Genomic DNA, 13947 nt, shown 5'->3' with positions numbered 1-13947 from the left:
GCCCAACTGCCCTGGAGCTTTCACGAGGGGGTCCTGAATTCAAGGAAACACCAGACTTCACTCCCTTGATCAAATCCTCCTCTCCTTCCCCGCTTTCCTTCCTATGTTCTTTCTCTCCTTCCTCGGATCTTTCTTGAGCTTCTGCTCTGCTAAGCAGTCTTAGAGCATAAAGATCAGGCAGAATGCTAAAGTCCCCAAGTCCAATCCCTTCTCCCTGTAAGGCTCAGAGAAGGGACCTGACCTGCTCTGGGTCATATAGCCAGTGAGTGGCAGAGTAGCAAGCAGACCCCTGCTTTTCTGACATCTTGTGCTTCAGGCTACTCTGGAGGGCTCTTCTGGAAACTCCATCACTGCTCAGTCTGCCAGAACTGCTTCCCCTGGCTGCAGGCCCGGGGTGGGGCTGGCTCCAGGATGAGGAGGTTAAAAGGGGCTGCTGGGTGCAGGGCTGGCAGCAAGTGAAGCCTTCATCCCATCACAGTACCCTGGGGCTGAATCACCAGCTAGGCTGGCTTGGCTCAGCATTCAAATGCATCCTTATGCGCTGCAACAGTCTGAGGAAGAAAATAGGATTTTGCCTTTTGTTGCAATTTAAAAGAAGGTGGGGGGGGTGGGGGGAGCGGATTCATGAGCACATTCTCCTTCTCGCTAGAGAGCAGCCCATTTGAGATCAATCAAATGTTTTCTGCCAAACCCCTACAGGTCCACATTCTCCCAAATTACATTGGCTGAAAGGAAGATGGGAGATGCTAAGAAAGAAGGGATGAGGCCAGCGTGGTGGTGGCAGGGGTCGGGGGTGGCTTTACATCTAATGGAGGAGGAGGAGGGACAGAGGCTGGACAGGGTGTGGGACTTCCTCTTTTTGTGGAGGGTCTTGGCTCATGTTCAAAGGAGCTACTGAGCCCTTTAGAGACCCCTGCTGGGAGTTCAGCCCACTCTCAATAACTCCTGCCAAATAACGAGGCCCATCCTGGGACCCACAAGTCCGAGCCAGGAATGCTACAAACTCGAGAGACAACGTCTCCCTGCGGAACAGCCCGGGGGCTGTCAGCCACGGTGTGGCATGCAGATCCGTCATGATCAATTGTCAGCCCTGTCATGGCTTTGCTACTAATGATTATTAAAGACTAAAATTTGAGAATGGTTTCCAATTAAAGTAAAGGTATAAATACATGAATCTTCATCATCTCCATTAATGGCAGCTCCTGTTAACTGTTCTGGTGGTAACCTTGGCGTTGTCCTTGACTTCTCTCTTTCAGACCCCAGTTCTGACCTATCAGCCAATCTAGATGCTAACTTCAAAGTACGTTCAGAATCCAATCACTTCTCTCCTGTACCTGGCTAGTGCCCTGGTCCAAGCCCCCATCATCTTGCACCTGCATTATTGCAAAGGCCTCCTAATAGGTCTCCCTGCTTCTTGCCTTCCTACATCGTGTTCCCCAGAAGGTGGCTGGAAGGATCCTACTAAAATTAAGCCACATCATGGTGCTGCTCCCGTCAAAGCCCTCTGATCACTTCCCTAAAGCCAAAGTAGCTACAAGGTCTACACAGTCCAGCCCCTGTTACCACTCTGACCTCACTTCCTGCTCCTTTCCCCTTGTTCTCTCCACTCTGGTCCCACAGGTCTCTTTGCTGTTCCCTCATGCACCAATTACACTCCTGCCTCAGGAGCTTTGCACGGGCTGTTCCCACTGCCTAGAACACTCTCCAAATAGCTACAACTTCCTTCCTTATTTTCTTCAAGTCTTTGCTCAAATAAATATCACCTTCTCAATGATACGTCTTCCCTGACAACCCTATACAAACGTGATTTAAAATGGTACTCCCTCCCCATTGTACGTGTCTCTCCTTCTGCTTTATTTCTCTCTATAGTATTTATTACCCTGTAATATAATATAATCATTTACATATTTATGTTGTTTATTGGATGTGCCCCTTACTCCCACTAGAGTCTAAGTTTCATGAGGGTAGGGGTTTTGGGTCTGTTTCATTCACAGCTATTTCTCAGATCTTTGAATAGTGCCTGGGATACAGTAAAGGCTCAATTAATATTTGTTAAATGAACAAGCAAACAGATTCCAAATTCCTTCTATGATAAAGCTCCTTACCGTCAGTTGTGTTCTATTATGCTTTCTTGAACAGGAAAGAAAGGTGCGGATTGGAGCTTGTGTGCTCAGAATGTTAACATGTGTTCTTGGGTTTATGCATAGGGCTATGCTATGTATGTAAATATCACCTGGTATACATCTGGACTCTTGAAAAAAAGATTGAGAATAATAGGATTAATGAATGAGTAGATTGAGGGTACTTCACAGCCTTCGTTGCTGTGTGGCTTTGAAGCAGTTGCCTGCCCTCTCTCTGAGAGATAGCTGAGGAATAATGCAATGGTAATTGCTCCCAGAATGCTTTTGGCTTAGGTCCTGGCTCTGCCACCCCTAGCTGAGTGATTTTGACTAAGGAACTTAACTTCAGAAACTTCTGTTTTTCCCATGCATAACTTGGGAAGAAAGAGCCACATGGTGGGAGAGGTGACACACGTTAGTGTGAGCTTTGGAATTAACATCAGGACTTGAGTCCAGCCACTTACTATCTGTGAGTTTCTGTTTCATAACCTTAAATGTTTATAACCTAAGACTGTTGTTGTGAGAATTAAATGAGTTACCACATAGACAATGGTGTGGAAATAATAACAGCTAATACCTTAGTACTTATATTCTAGTCATTATTCTAAGTGCAATATATATGTTAATTATATAATTATACATAATTTAGTGCTCATCACGATGCTATGAAGACAATATTTTTTCTCCTATTTTAAAGATGAGGAAACAGAGGCACAGTGTAGTTAAGGAATTCACCTGAGGTTACACAGCAAAGCCAGGTTTCAAAGATATAAAACCAACACTTCCTCTTTCCTCCCTAAATAGAACCACCAAGGTCCCAGAGATCCTGACACCTCTCATATCAGCTAACAAAGGTTAGGGGTTAAGACTGGCTGACACCCCACGTTCTCCAGGTGTGGATGTACATCTTTAAGAATCAGAGTTCTCCTGAGCATTTGAGTGGAGAGGGGCGCCAGGTAGCTGAATTCGAGTTGATTAAATCAAGGAGAAAATCAATTAAATTTAAATAAAGAGAAAAGATTGGAAATCAGGCACAATGCCTTCTTAATTACAATGCCTAATCACTGGCTGAAAAAAAAAATAACTTCAGAACATTTCATTTCATATACGGCCTTGTGTATCTGAAATGAGAGGCTTCTAATGAAATGCACATTACCCCACTTGACTAGTAATTGACTAGGCGATCCCAACAGTTTCATGGGTGGAAAGGATTGGGCATAATAGCCAGTACTTTTTAAGGATGTGACAACACAGGATGCTTTGGGGGTTTACAGAGAGGTAGCTGACCCCCAAGGTCCTCTTTCCTTTACAGTACAACTCAAGTCTCCCGACAAAGTGTGCGACCACCGGGCAGGACTAAGTGTGCAATGCAGCAGGCGAACATGATTAAATGGCTTTTCTCTGCACAGTTTAGAGTCATTGCAAACACACGAGGCTGGGCAAGATCACTGGCAATCAGAGACCAAATGCCTCAAAGAAATTGCTCTGACAAGTATCCCTGCTATTCAGATCTTGGACTGTAGCCTTCTAATTGGTCTCTCTGTCTCCCGTCTCTCCCCTGCCAATCTTTCTTGTCCACTGCAGCTAGGACCGTCTTTATAAAGCATACCTCACTGAGTCACTTTCATGATTAAAATCCTTTGGATTCCTCTTGAGAGAATAGTTCAGACTCCCAACTGTGGCCCAGGAGGCCAGACACGATCCATCTCAGCCCATCATTTCTGCAGTTCTTGTTTCCTTCTTCTGTATCCTTGGTTCCAAGAATACCAACCTGATGGTGCCACCCCAAACCTTTCTTGCTGTCATGATTTCATGTCTTCACATATGAAGTTCCTCCACCTGCAACATCTTTCCCTCCCATCCCTAACTCACTTATGCCTGCATCACATCCTCCTGGGCCACCCCCTCACCTGGCTGGGTTTGCAGCCCCTCTCCTGTGCTTTTGGTCTGCTTTGTCCACAGAATCTAACACAGTATCCAGCCCAGAGTGCATCCTTAAAGATGTACTTTGTTTTTCACCTTTTTTTTTTTTAATACAAGTCTCACTCTGTTGCCCTGGCTGGAGTGCAGTGGTGTGGTCATAACTCAATGCAGCCTCAAACTCCTGGACTTGAGTGATCCTCCTGCCTCAGCCTCTTGAGTAGCTGGGACTACGGGTACATGCCACTATACTTGGCTAATTTTTGAATTTTTAATTTTTTTGTAGAGACGGGGTCTCACTACATTGCCCAGGCTTGTCTCAAACTTCTGGGCTCAAGCAATCCTCCTTCCTTGGCCTCCCAAAGTGCTGGGATTACAGGCATGAGCCATCATGCCCAGCTTAAAGACTTTGTGGAATGAATGACTGTAGATTTGCCAGTGATACTGGATGACGTATAGCCTCCCCCTTGCAAGATGAGGCATCAGCAACACCATCTTTCTCTCAGGATGCTTTCTTGCCTTTTTGACTATGAATGAGTGTGATTAGGCTCACTGTCTCCTTATTCCTCTGGCCCTTTAAGGATACGTGCAGCAGTGACTAGGGCTCTTAGAAATGAACACCATTGATTCAGTTATCCAGTCATTCAGACTTCCTGCTCCCATTACTTGTGCACCTGTAATTGCCCAGCATCAAACTGGGCATGTGGGTTTCAGAGAGCTGACTAAGGTGGTATCTCTGCCTCACAATAAGTCATAACTCGGTACACAACTAGGGGGCAAATGGATGCTTATAATACCAGGACATAAGGGATGAATAGAGTCCCTCAATGATTCCTTTCATAGAGGAGGGGGCTGAGGCTATATGCTATGGTTTTCCCAAAGTCACGAAAATGATATCCAGTAGACGTGTGAATAACGTACATCCCACCTGCCACCCCTCAAGCTGCTTATGTTGTCTTTGGGTAGGGGAAGGTCTTCAGAACCACCCATAGGCAGACCCAGTGAATAAGACCTCAGCTGGATATGTCTGGATGCATTTGAGCATGGTTGAGGCTAGGATTTAAGCTAGTGAGAGGCAAAGTGACTCCATGAAGTGAAGGTTGAGAGATCAAGAACCCTATACATTGGGCATCTCGAAAAGGTCCACTTTCCAGTGTTGGGGAGAGAGAAACTTCCCCTAAAATCATTCTTATTGTCTGTAGTTTATGGAAGGTAATTTTTGGACCACTCATTAAATTCATTCCTTCATTTGTTGACTCATTGAACAAATATTTATGGGATAGCTACTGTGTGCCAGATAGGATACTAAGAGCTCTGCAGACATTTTCTCACTTAATACATGACCCTTGAATTAAAGTTGATTTTAAGATATTATTATAATTGCTACCATGTTGCAGATGCAGAACCAGAAGTCAGAAAGGAAAATAACTTGCCCAGCTAGTTATAATTAATAATAATGATAATAGTTGACATTTGTGGGTCATTTATTACATGCCCGGCACTGTGCTAAGCTAATATGACAAATTTAATCCTCTCAATGAAGTTGTGAGGTAGGTACCATTAATATCCCGCTTTACAGATGAGATGATTGATGTTCAAAAAGATAAAATAACTTGCCCAAGGTCAACAGCTGGTACATGATGGAGCCAGAATCGTAAGTGCCTTCATTCCAAGTCCAGTATTTCTCCGTGTGGCTCATGGATCACTTATATCAGAATCACCTAGGACAATTGCGTGAAATGAAAACTGCTGTGCCCACATCAGACCACAGGATCTGAAGGCAAGGCACAGGAATCTGCATTTATACAACATTCCCAGGTGATTCTTACACTTTCTAAAGTTTGAAAATTTTATTGCCATTCTGTAGGTAGGGACCCAGCAGCTTTCAACATAAAAGAAATATCACATTTGACTTTATCACTCGGCTGATTTGAAAAAACATACTGCAAGGAAGAAAATCAGTGAAACTCTCCCTTGGTCTCAGGAGAACTGCAAGAGATATACAACAAAGACACCAAAGGCATTTTGATGCCAGTACTCCAGCAGATGTGTTTACGCAAGTCAGTTTGATTACAGGTGCTAAAAATACCCCCTTTAAATTTAGAAGTCCAGAACATTTCCCAGTGCTTTACCAAAAACCAGCTTTTAAAAATTCTTAATTCATTCCTAACCCCACCTCCTACAAGTTATTAGTATTGATGCTGGAGCCCCAGAGTTTGTTATCAAGAATTATAATGGCAAATCATGGAGACATTTTCTCTGATTACAGAGATTCTGTGTGTTTGGCTTCCACCTCCCTGACAGCGGTTCCTCTGAATCAGCAAAGCACCAGCTGTACTCTTGCACTTCCTTGGGGTGGTTGAATATCAGATCTTGACAACTTCCCCAAATAAATTTTCTACTCAGTGTGACCAGCCCTTACTTCTTTCTCCTCAAATACTTTTATTACATTTCTTACTTTACAACTTTGATACCATTTTAATATATGAGAAGTTCAAAGACTTAATTCACAGATGAGGAAACTGAAGCAGAGAAAAGAGAGAAACTTGCCTGAAGTGACAAAGCCATGTGAACAGCAGGGAGAAGCCTAGGCATCCTGTGTCTGAATGCAGGGTTCTCCTGATACCATGCTTCCATCTCCTGGAATTCTGATCCCCATTACCTATTAGCTTACAAGTTTAGGCAAATAACCCTCTCAAAGCCATTTTTTTTTTCTTCTGTAAAACGGGTATAATAATACTGTCCACTTCAAAGGGTGATTGTGAGAATTAAATGAGTTAATCCATGCAAAATGCTAAGCACAGTGGCTGGTATATAGTAAACCCTCAATAAATGGCAACTGTCATTATCATCACTATCATTATCATCATCATTGCCATCATCATCCTCATTATGCCTACTGTCATCATCATCATTCATTGTCACTATCCTCATCACCATCATCATTGTTATCATTACCATCACTATTACTATCATCACCATTGCACCATCACCATCATCACCATCATTATCATCACCATCACCACCACCATCACCATCATCATCACCATCATCACCATCATTATTTACCATCGCCGTAAATCATCGTACCACCACATCCATCCACTACCATCCATCCTCCACCATCCTTCCACCATCCTTCCATCCATCCACCATCCTCCCTCCCACCATCCTGCCATCCACCATCCATCCATCCATCCATATTCCTTCCTCCACCATCATTATCATCATCCACCCCTCCCACCATCCACCACCATTATCCACCATCCATCCATCCATCCATCATTCCATCCATCCACCATCCTTGATTCCATCCATCATCCACCATCCACCACCATCATCATCATCTTTCCATCATCCACCCTCACCATCATCACCATTATCATGACCATCATCATCATCATCATTGTTACCATCATCACCATCATGATTACCACGGTCATCATCACCATCACCACCATCATCAACATCATCATCACCATCAGCACCATCATCATCATGACCATCATCACCATTATCATCACCATCATCATCACCATCATCATCATTACCATCATCATCACCACCATCATCACTCTCACCATTATCATCATCATCAGCCTCACCATCATTACCGTCATTATCATCATCATCCAATCCAGATCCCATGCTGATGCAATAAGTAGTTATTAATATCAGAAAATTATTATTATTATTTTTTACTTTGCTCATTTTTTTAAACAAGAAGAAACAATGTTTGGCACATTGTGTCAAAATATTTGTTAGAAGTTTTGTGAATCAATAAGAAAGATCCAAAATGATGAACCTAATTCAAAGTTTTGAACCAATTAACATTTACTTCAATTGGAGCTTAGGGATGGTGACCACTGGTTTTTTGACTTTCACCTGATTCATCAGATCTTACAGGAGGGACACTGGCCTCTATCACTGCTTATCCATCAGGGCTCACTCAAATCCCCACTTCCTTGGAGTTCTCAATCCCACTTTCTGTGAGCTTCTTCCACATTGTTTGGCCTCATAGATTTTCTCTTCCATCTCGTAGGAATTCATTTTTCTTACCAAGAAAGGTGAGGCACAAGAGAGTGTCTAATATATCATGAGGGCAAGGACTGCAACTTGCCTTGTAGTTAGTGCATCATATGTATGTGATGGGGCGAATTAGTTGGCTTATTTGTAGGATTGTGTAATGCTTTTAAATAATCTCCTAAGCCCCTAGACCAGTGGCTTCTATAAGAATCACAGGGTGGGGGCAGTGGTTTAAAAAATGTCATTGTGTAGGCTGTCTTTGATTGATGTCATTTCAGATTAACAAAACAGAATCTCTAGGGCAGGGGATAAGGTGCTGGTACTTTTTAGAAGCATCATCTTTCTCTCAGCAATTTATTCTAATATAGAGCCAGAGGTGATACCTATTCTTTTACTCTTCATATGTATATATGATTTTCAAGCCCACCTGACTGGAAGCCCATTAGGTACGAGTCATATATTTGCCTTTGTATCTGTAGCCTTACCACAGGGCTTATAGGCACTTAATAAATATTTATTAAGTTGGGCAATAATCTTTTATACTAAACACCATGACCCTCGTTGGCTCACAAAGATGGTGCTTCTGCCCCATTTAACCTCTCAGAATCTCAGTTGCTCTGTCTGTACACTGAAAAGAACATCTATTATTTGGAGCTAGTTATGGTAAGCACTGAATGAGATAAATGTGGGTAAAGGGGCCTACATGGGGACAGGAACATCACATCAGAAATACCCAGTAAATGTGATTTTTTTTTCACAGTTTCCCTTTCCTAAGTCCATTGGTAAGCATTCAGAGGAAGGGAAGATAAGAAACAGTATTAAGCCTAAGAAGGAGATTTTCATAATACCTGAAACTGCCATCCCCTTGCCATCACCACCACCACCATCGGCAACAGCATTATTAATAATAAGCTCCAACTCTGTGCCCGGCTCTTTTAAAAACACTTTACATATATTATCTTATTTAAGTCAATGGCAACCCTATCAGGCAGGTATTATAATGCAGTTTTCAGATGAGAAATAGAGACTCTGACTGGGTGCAGTGACTCTTGCCTATAATCCCAGCACTTTGGGAGGCCAAGGCAGTAGGGTTTCTTGAGCCCAAGAGTTAGAAGCCAGCCTGGGCAGCATAGTGAGACCTATGTCTATCTATTAAAATTTTTTAAATTAGTAGGGCATAGTGGGTATTCCTGTGGTCCCAGCTACTCTGGAGTCTCAGGTGAGAGGGTTGCTTGAGTCCAGGGGTTCAAGGCTGCAGTAGGCTATGATGGTGCCACTACACTCCAGCCTGAGCAACAGAGTGAGACTTTGTCTCAAAAAAGAGAGAGTCTGGGCGCCGTGGCTCACGTTTGGAATCCCAGAACTTTGGGAAGTTGAGGTAGGCAGATCACTTGAAGTAAGGAGTTTGAGACCAGGCTGGCCAACATGTCAAAACCCCATCTCTACTAAAAATACAAAAATTAGCCGGGCATGGCAGGTGCCTGTAATCCCAGCTACCACAGCCCTTCCCCTTATAAATCTGGAGACAGGAGAATCGCTTGAATCCAGGAGGCAAAGGTTGCAGTGAGCCATGATCCCGCCATTGCACTACACTCCAGTCTGGGCAACAGAGTGAGACTCTGTCTCAAACAAACAAACAAACAAACAAAAAGAGAGAGAGAGAAATAGAGACTCCAAGAAGTTATGTCACTTGTTCAAGGTCACACAGCAAGTAAGTAGTAATGCCAGGATCAAATCTGATATTTTTAACCACTTGCCTCATATACATCACTACACTTCCCTGTTTTCCCCCAGACCAGGCAATTCATTTGGCAATCTAGCTCCCAGACTCAATTATTTCCTTGGAGTGTCACTTTTTTTTTTTTTTTTTTTTTTGCTTTTCATGTGTTACACATGCCTCTTGTCTTGCCTGCTTACTCAAATCACCAGTAGTGGACAACTTGGCTGTTAGCTATATTGGCCCTATCTCATTTCTCTTTTCTCTTTTGGAGGCGATGATGATGTGAGCACTTTTGAATTCACCTGAGTTAAATTCAAATCTGAGCTTTGACAGACTCTGTGACCTTTGGACAGACATCTTAAAGTAGCTGAGCCCCAGTTACTCCTTCTGTACAATGGGGGTAGGAGTCATGGCCAACTCACAGTGCAATTGTGAGATTTCATGCATGTGAAGTGCCTGGAACCTCAGCGAAGCTCAAAAAAGCTAGTTAGTAGTGGCAGCAACAGAAGTTGTTCCTATTTGGAGAAGATAGCCTATCTGCCCAGAGGCCGGCCACCTGTCTATAACTGGAGCAGACTGACTGGCCAGCTAGGACCTGGTGGTGTCCGACGTCTCTGTTCAATTACCTCCATCTGTGGGTAAAACAGCCCCTGCGTAATGGACTGATTAATCTCCTTATCGCACAGAGCACACAGTGTAATTACATCAGAGAATTTAGATCCCCAAGCGCAACATCAATCAACTCAGAGAGAGCAGCTTCACCCTCCCTTCCCTAACAGCCTGGGGAAAAAAATAGATCTTCCCTCCCTGCCCCCTTTCCTCATCCTTCCCTCAAATGAGAAATGAGGACTAATAGTGCCTGGGCAAATGGCTGCCTGGGGAGCAGGTAGGGAAGGAAGATGAGAGGAAGGGGCTATTTTTAGGTCAACTACCTCTGAGGTTCTGTGACAGCTGCCACGGCCCTTCCCCTTATAAATCTGGTTTCTGCTTGAGTCTGGAGTGAATAAGTAGGGGGAAAGGAACCCCATTTATTAAAATAGGATGTCCAGATAGAACGGTAATACCGGATGCTCACAGTCATCTTTCACTGAATTCTTATTATTGTGTCTGCAAAGGCATTATCTCTTTTTGTCCTCATGACAACACTGTGAGGAAGGTAATACTATTATTAGTACCCATTATACAGATGAAGAAACTGAGCCTTGGAGAAGCTGACAACTTCCCAGTTGGTAAGTGGCAGAGGCGATGATCAAATGCTGCAGAGCTTTACTCTGAAACATGAACTCGTATTTCTCACCTAAGACTCAGCCATTCACTCATCAAATAATTCATGAGCATGGACTGTGTGCCAGATACTGGCTAGGTGCCAGGAAGGCAAAGTTCTAAACACATGCAGCCCACCTTCAGAGAGGTCAAAGTCTGATGGAGCGGATGTGTGCCAAGATCTTTGCTGAAAAGTAACAACAGTGACAATGGCATGTGGCATGATGAATCTCACAGTTGCCATGCTGTGCAAAAGAAGCCACACATAAGAGGTGGGATTCCATTTTTGTGAAGTTCTAAAACAGGCAACAGTCATTAGTTCTGGGGACTAGGGACTGATTAAGGAGAGGCCTGAAGGAATTTTTTTTTTAGGTGACAAAGTGTCTTATGTCTTAATGGAGGGTGAGTTCCAGGAGCTTGCATTTGTGCAAACTCATGGTATTGGTATTGCATACTTACTTTATTATATGTAAATTCCCCCTAAAATGTTGCCAAAAAAAAATTAGAAAGCAAACAAATTACAATGACGGCAGCTGTTTATGTGTGCTTCATACGTGCTGAGCCGTTACAAGCATAGACAGATTAAATTCTCACAACCGCATTATTGAGGCTCAGAGAGGCTAAGCAACTTGCCCAAGATCACACAGCTAGAAAAGGCCAAAGCCAAGATTCCAACACACATCTGTGTCTTACACGAAAATCTGTGCTCCCAACCACTGCTGTATCCTGCCTCCCATTTGTTATCGTTCTCATACTAAGATTCATTTATATTCATTTATTTATCTCTCAGCCATTCAATGTTTAGTTGTGCTGGACACTAGGGCTACATTTGGAATCATGTGACTGAAGTATACCCCGGACTTTGAACTAAAGAAGCTACCAGGCTTGTGGGAGGAAAAATGTATAAGTGATTGATCATATCACAGTATAATATGGCCTGCCATGGAGAACCTGAGTTCTGGGGAAGACACAGCTAATTCCCTCACTCCTCTCCCCGAGAGAGGTCACACCCAAGCATCCAGCTTCATCAGCTCATAGCCACTCCTGGCACCTCCCCGCTCTGTTTAATCTCTGAACCTCAGAGTCAGTGGAGTAAAGAGGGGGCAGATCTGGCATTTCTGAAATCAGGCCAGTGGGGACAAGTCCCAGGACCCTCACCACGAAGTCTGCTGTCATCTGGTTTCATTCCAGGTGTCAGGGAGTCATGGCCCAGTCAGGCTCGGGGGGAATAGTGGAATGGTTGACTTTGGACCATAAAATGGGATGAACTGAATAGGAATGAAAGCAGCAGTTTCTTAGTCTGTTCTTTTATGAAGCCAGGAAAATGGTTTCTCATGCTGGTTTGGTGACCAACCACTTGTATGTGACCTAGGACATTTCATGCCACCTTCTTGTTCCTTAGTTTTCCTATTTATAGACTTGGTGGTCACCTAAAACCTCCCCATATAAGACAGATAAAAATAGAGCTCTTCTGTGTGAGGCAGGGGGTGGTAATTTGGAGATCTGGGCACTCAACCTTCTCTTTGCTCCTCAAGGCAAAAGCTGAAATAGTTCCACAGAATATAGTTTGGAAACTGCAGACATGGGTGAACTCTAAGACGCCCCTACTCTAAAATCTGGGGATCTATAACTTAGAGGGCTGTGGGCTGTGGTCTGTGCTGTTCACAACTGAATCCCTCATGCTTAGAACAGTGCTTGGCCTAATAAACAGATATTGAATGAGCGTATGCTTGAAAGGCCTGTTCATTTAGTGGACAGGTGGAAAGTGGCTAGATTTTTTTTTTTCTCCCCTGTGTGAAGAAGCTTCTGGAAGGAAGGTGGCTGCAGACACATTTGCTAATACTGTAGAGTACTTTTCATAAACTCAAATTCATTGCCAACATTTCAACATCAGGTACTTCATGTACAAATTTTAATTTTAAGAAGGATCAAGATTGGAGGCAAGGGACCTGCATTCCTCTCCCAAAGCAACCATCGGCTGGATCTAGTTAGCAGTGCCCCCCGCCCCTAACACCTCCCTGCAATTCACAACTCACGTTAGTCCCCACCTGGCTCACTCTACCCATTTATGGTATCTATATGACCCTGGTAGGTATTTAATTTTGAGATTCCCTGGTTTAAAGGCTAGTTTCTTCTGTTATCCTTCAAAGTGTTGGAAATGCACAGAGCTAGCCATGCCTAGCTAGCCATGCCGGGGTCTACGCTTGCCATAAGTCATAGCTTAAGTGATAGGGGGTAACCTGGTGGTGGTTTTCTGATTCTAGGCACCATCTAAGAAATAAGGTGGCCTATGTGAAACTGGCCCAGAAAACGGAAAAATTCATTCTTTTCTATTACTTTCAACCAAGAAGCAAGAGCGTGGATTTACATCTCATTGGCTGAGGGTGCTCCAGGAATTTCTCACACAGGTCAGCACCCACATCCTCTAGTTGCTTGTAGGGAGGATGCACCCAGCCACCCATTTTCTCCTTTTGTACACGGAGGTCTTTGTTCCCAGGTTCTAAAATGTTGGCTCAGCTCCAGTCAGATTTAGAGAGTGCCATGCAGCTGATGCTGTGGGCTCCAACTGCGAGGATTATATTTTAATCATCTGAATCCATGGCCTCCCAACGTGTGTCCACACCCCGTGCTGGTCGAGCTACTTCAGAATCACGGAAGGCACTTCCCATAAACATGGATTCCTTGGCCCCACCCTTGGGGATTCTGATCTAATTGGTCGTGGTGAAGGAGGGGTGGACTCCAGCATCTGTATTTATAAAAAGCTCTCCCGGAGGTTCTCGTGCCCAGCCAGGGGCGGGAACCGGCGATAACAGGCTAAACCGCTCACTTTGTTCCACCGTTTGCTTTCCATTCCCTTAAATGTTGACTTTACTATTTGGGGCTCTCCTGTTTCTATTT

General features: G+C 43.8%; 1 protein-coding gene across 1 annotated transcript in view; it reads right to left on the bottom strand.

Moving 5' to 3' along the window:
• Positions 1-13947, bottom strand: part of SRRM4 (serine/arginine repetitive matrix 4) — a 180224-nt gene that overhangs the window by 78377 nt on the left and 87900 nt on the right. The window lies entirely within an intron of this gene.

Source organism: Papio anubis, chromosome 9, assembly GCF_008728515.1.
Source record: "Papio anubis isolate 15944 chromosome 9, Panubis1.0, whole genome shotgun sequence".
In the NCBI taxonomy this organism is placed as follows: Eukaryota; Metazoa; Chordata; class Mammalia; order Primates; family Cercopithecidae; genus Papio; species Papio anubis.
This window is presented reverse-complemented; position numbering and strand designations above follow the sequence as displayed.